At 30.3% G+C, this 6,000-nt stretch overlaps 1 long non-coding RNA gene across 2 annotated transcripts; it reads left to right on the top strand.

Moving 5' to 3' along the window:
- Nucleotides 1-218: 218 nt before the first annotated feature.
- Nucleotides 219-4,303, top strand: LOC112783688 (uncharacterized). Of its 2 annotated transcripts, XR_011878991.1 has the most exons (6): nt 219-642; nt 1,993-2,062; nt 2,238-2,312; nt 2,670-2,751; nt 3,000-3,681; nt 4,054-4,303. It is a non-coding gene; the product is annotated as an uncharacterized lncRNA (long non-coding RNA). The 2 variants fall into 2 exon arrangements; XR_003193523.2 differs by lacking the exon at nt 2,238-2,312 and having other exon boundaries at nt 243-642.
- The last annotated feature ends 1,697 nt before the right edge of the window (nt 4,304-6,000 follow it).

Genomic DNA, 6,000 nt, shown 5'->3' with positions numbered 1-6,000 from the left:
TTGAAGTTAATAAGTGAAGTTCACTTATAGTGGGGTCAAATTTAATTATATAGTGGGGGCAAATAAATTTTATTACTATATATTAGTTAACAAATTTTTAAATTCCAATGGGGACTTGCCCCCACTCCCTTCAACATGGATCCGTCCCTGATTACGACATTGTGTCTTTTTTCTGTAGGGTATTTTATGTCCATTCCAATTAGACATGTATTTGAAATGAGCATGGTTAACAAAAAAGACTCAACTATGAAACTGTATTAAAGGGTCTCTGACATCATCATCACATCCTAATCATAGAGACCAAGGCTTCTACAAATTAATCTACAAGTGCTTTTATTCTTGCAGACAAAAAAATTGTTTAATTCCATTTGCTTTGTTGTTTATTCTTTTAGCATTGTTTGGCTAATTGGTTCATATTTGTGACTGTGACCGAATTTGAGCTGAAAATTTTTCTACTCCAATTTATTTAACAATAAGGATGTTGCACCTAAATATTGCTTCTATGATAGGTGATGCCCTGAATTCTTTGAAGAACAGATTGACAGATCCTGCTGGTGTTCTTCAAAGCTGGGATTCCACTCTTGTCAATCCATGTACATGGTTTCATGTTACTTGCAGCAATGATAATAGTGTGATCCGTGTGTAAGTTATACATACATCACTTTTACTTTTACTTTTACTTTTATAGCCGTTTGTGTATGCTTTGATTTACCTTGAATTATGACTCCACTAGGCAGCTTCAAAGTCCTAGATGCTTCACATAAAGAACAATAAATCACATATCACAATACATTAACAATTTTTGTCATTTCACACAAACAAGAAATTAAGAATCAATATGAAGAGAGACAGAAACCTTATAACTTCAGGTTTCTTCATTTCTGGCATAATTAGCGCAGCAAAAGCAAGAGAAGCTTTCTAAATCAAATGGTTAATACCCAGAAAATGCAGAACTAGCCTTCTGAAAAATCTTCTCTCTATTATTGCTCTGAGACTATTATTTTCTAAGCCTTTAGGTACAGCACATTTGAGATTTGCATTCTCCATGCACCTGGAATTTTTTTTATAAGGTTTGAAACAACTAAACATTATCTGTATCCAAAGGACAAAGCTTATCATGTTTGTTTTTTTTTTTTCTTTTTTCTTTTATTTTATTATTTCTTATCTATATACCTAGATTTTGGCCTCTACTATGGAGGGATAGATAAGGTGCACTCAGGTGAGTTTCTGTATACTACTACACCACCAACAACTTTTGAGGATAACAATATTGTGATGATGATGCTTTTTCTAACCATTCATTCCTTTGGAGTTGGAATTTTTGATTCACCTTGCGGGCCCTAAATCCCACATACACTATGCCAAGTTTCATAATTATCAGTACAAGTATCCTTGTTTTTGTTTACATCATATATATATACTATAATATATAGTAATTAATTATACAATTCGACCATACCACATGTCACTGGTATTATTGTGGAACGTGGCCAAGTTTTTTTAGTGCTATTTTTTTTAGTCTAATTAATAGCACTTTGATCCGGCCTTCTCCCTTAAAGAATACCAACAATATCAGATAAGATACCTACTTATGATTTCTATTCTTGTGATATGTATTTGTACTAGTACTATATTATGATGATTCGTACTTATGATAAAGTACTATATTGTAAACTATATACGTATACTTTTTTGTTTATATTAAGTTAAATCTATAATAAATGCATAGATATTTGTATGGTTTGGTGTAGAGCTTAGTTACTATCCAACAAGATTGTGTGTGTGTCTCTTTGTATATATATGAAAAATGTTAGGAGTCATTTATTTTTAGTACTTATGCATGCAAATTTTTCCAAAACATATGGCAATTGGCAGTAGGCTCTCCATTAATGCTCATCATTTTTCTTGAGGAAAATCTAGAATTGAGTTTATATTAAGAATATAACATTTTGTATATATAAAACCTTCTAATTTTTACCATTTTTCTTTCAGATTAGAGAGATCCGCCAGAAATATGATATGGTGACCTACCTGTTGGAGTATATTTACTATCCTGACCAAAGTATGTCTTTTCGGAGTTAAAACTCAACTTATTGCACGTTCATATGCTGTGGAGCATAAGTTCTTTTTATTTTTATATTCTTAAGTTGCACTTCATTTCTTTTGTGAGGTTTTGTCTAAAATGTTTCCACGCTTGGCTAAATGCCTCTTTAAAACTTGTGATAAATGTTGTGTAGGAGGAATTGCATAATAATCTAGTCAGACTAGATATGCTATTTCAAAAGGCAGTGGAGTCTGGAATTGAGATACAGGTCTGTTGTCCTTGTTTTTACTGGATCCCTTCAGTTTCAGTTTTAAGAGAATTTCTGTGATTCACTCCTATTGGAGAAGAAAAGAAGTTTTATGATCATTTATTTCTGTTAATGGTTTATTGTTATACTTAAATTTTAACAAGAGCTAATTGAATGGTGAAAAATCAGTTGCACTTTTAACAAGATCTATCTAAGAGAGATGGTTTCCACAACCTTATTATGATGCTGATTATTTATCCCAAATGTTCCATTTGATTCTATTTCATTATTCTTATCTCATTGTCAATCATATCAGTAGTTCAAGTGTGAAACTAGCTTATAGTTTTCAACTAAAAAGATTAAATTTTTGTAAAGCAGGGTGAAGTTTAACAGATCGAAGTCTCTCAACATCCTTCCCAAAATTAGACAAAAGATCAGAATGTATCCTGTGTTGCTGCAGGTAACGCTTCATAAAGTCCCATAGTTTCGGTTAATCATCCTATAGTACTGCTCTAAATTGCCCCTTGCAACCTCCACTACTCTTTCTTGAACCATCTGTTCCCTCAAAAACCTCTCACAATGCTCATTTCTTGAACCATCTGTCTCAATTATTGCATATCATGATGAATTGGTGTTACTCTTCTAATGTTGTGAGAAACTTATTTTGTACCTGATGAAAGGCTAATATTACCCAATCTCTTGTTTTAGATAGAGTCAAGGGAAGAGAACTAAACTGGGAGAAGAGATATGACACTATCATTGGGACAGCTGAAGGATTGGTTTACCTGCATGAGAATTCAAAAACTAGGATAATTCAAAGAGATATAAAAGCCAGCAACATCTTATTGGATGCTAAACTTTGCGCCAAAATTATATGTGGTAATAAATCTTGTTTCTTTTTATTTTCTTATGATTATGGAATGTCATAAAATACTAAAGAATTTTTCATTGAGGTGCAGAAGTGTGGCAGCATTCCAGTTAAGTCATGGAGAGCAATTATTGCATGTTTAAGTCATGAAACAGTATTTATGCACAGATACAAACTGTTTTCTTTTATGTAAAAATGAGATTTGAATGAGTTCTTGTAGGAAAGTATTTCCCAAGACAAGAAGAGAAGTCATGCTGGCTTTGTATTTAAAAGACTCCTCAACACTCTTGTCTGTTTCATTTGTTGTTTTCTCTTTTATATTTAGGTTAATTCTGATAGTGGTTAGCTATAAGAGCAGATTGCTTTATACACCTTTAGTGTATGCTACAGTACAAATTTTACAGGCTAATTCTGTTCGCAAGTGTCCTGAATGTAAACAGCCACTACCCGAAAGCTATTCGCCTCCGGCAGATGAACCTTGGACGACTGGGATCTTTGGATGCACTGAAGATAGGGAAAGTTGTAAGTAATGCATTAATGGTCAATGTTAATAGTCTGTTTATATTTTTTTTTATGCTGTAATTGCCTTCAGTTTGATATAATCTAAACTAAGTCTATATAGGCTAGAGTGGATCCATGACCATGAATTCATTGAGTACTGACTATTTGGCAGAAACTGAGTTGCATAGACATTTGACAGCATAACATTTTCATATTGTACTGATCATGGTTAGTCCTTATGCATTCAATTGACATAATTTTCATTAGGATGTTGAGTAATGAGTTTTTTGTGCCATAACAAAGTGAATAACTTTCACTATTGACATTTTTTCATGTATTTTTCACTGTTGTGTACTTTTACTGACATGCAGTACTTTGAAATAATATTTTCAGGCAAGAAGTGTAGCCCTTTTCCAATTGCATTAAGAGATATAAAGCAACACGACATTACTCAAAGCATCCGCGGACTACTGGTTGATTGGCTTGTAGAGATTTGCATAATGTAATTTTTTTCATATAATACAATGTTATGAATTATAGTTGATAAATTTAGTACGGTTGAACAATACACTGAGGATTATAGTTGATGTATCAATACATTTTGTTTATATTTTGAATTATATTGACTTGCTTGTTTATAGTACTTTTCTTTTAGTTTGATAATATGATGAATTTGTTTATTTTTTGAAATATTATAAATATTCAAATACAAATTAGATAAAAATTTATATTTATTAAATTTATATTTATTTTGTATGAAAACAGGTTTATTTTGTAGTTAAAAAATAAAAAAAAATTATTTTATCTTACAGACAGATTTACAGATGAATTTTTTGTCTGTATTTAGAGTTTGGAGTGGTTTTTCAAGGCTCTAATTACTGACAGAAAATTCATCGGAAAGTTCGACGCTAAAGGGAAATGGATGGAGAATTTACAGAGGAAAAATCCATCAGTAACTGATAAAAATCCGTCGGTAATTTTTCGACGGAAAAAAATCCGTCGGTAAATAATTTTCGACGAGGCTTTTACAGAGAGACAAAATCCATCGGTAATTTTATCTGTAACTAAAAATTCGTCTGTAATATAAACCAAATCTATCTGTAAATCTGTCTGTATTAAGCAATTTTCTAGTTGTGAATCTCAAAAGATTATTATTTTGTTTAGGTTGTTTAATATAACTATTGATAAAGTTTGTAAAGCAAGATGAAACTAATGATTAAATAAAATAGTTATTCTCTTTTTTTTTTAAACTCATTTTACCTCACTCATTAAAAATGACTCAAATCAAATAAAGTATTGAACATTTGAATATAACATGTATTTATTGAAAATTAAAAAATATTTTATATTTATTTATTTTATTTTATTTTTGATATACTTTATATTTATTTTTCACTTGACTTTTTTTTTTTATTCTTTTTCGACTTAGCTTTAATTTTGTTCGGCATTCAGTTTGGCTTTTCTAAAAAATTGTGGAAGTAACTTTTATTTCTTATAATTTTTACTATTATCTAATAACTCATATATTATGGACTTCAAAAACCATAAGCCTTTTATACTAGTATAGTATAAGTACAAAAACAATGCCAAAAAAAATATTTTATATTTAAGCATGACAAACTTGCATTATTGCAACATAAACTCAGGATCAAGGTAATTATGTTGCATAAAGACCTGTAATTTAATTTATCGGTCAAAAAACAACTCACTTCATGTCAAATCACTAATTCATATTCCACGCGTCAATATTATAAGAGGAACAACAAGCTAAAAAGTACGAGAAGTATCATTCACCTCATTTAGTCAGGTGCAGGCTAAAACTCACCTATTTTAATAGAATCTTCGATACATCTGAACCAAATATAATGATTCACATTAGAATATCGTTTCTCCATGTTACAATTATACCCAAAATATAATTGATAGATAGATAATATACATAATATTTCATATATAAATTATTATTTATTGATACAAAATTATAAATTATATTAATATTATTTGAGTCATTTTTTTAAATTTCGGTAAAGCAAATTTAAATTTTACAAATAGATTTAATTTTAATTAGTCAAACCCTAAACTAAACTTGAGTTTAGTCTGATTTGACTCAATTCGAATCTCTTCCTGTAACACCCTACTACACAGAGTTTTACGCTTAAGTCGTAGAACAAAGGTAGTATAGTGTTACGGACCTCTAATCAGAAAATATTTATATATAATAATGAAAAGAGATAATATACTAGGAGCCTTGAAAAACGGGTAAAAAAAATCGCAAAATAAAAAATGCAACGCTCAAGGAATATAATTACTTGCGTGCTAAGAAACCTAAAGGTTCAAGAT

The sequence above is a fragment of the Arachis hypogaea genome, chromosome 20 (assembly GCF_003086295.3).
Source record: "Arachis hypogaea cultivar Tifrunner chromosome 20, arahy.Tifrunner.gnm2.J5K5, whole genome shotgun sequence".
Classification (NCBI taxonomy): Eukaryota; Viridiplantae; Streptophyta; class Magnoliopsida; order Fabales; family Fabaceae; genus Arachis; species Arachis hypogaea.
The sequence above is the reverse complement of the archived record's forward strand: the minus strand, read 5'-3'. Positions and strand labels throughout refer to the sequence as shown.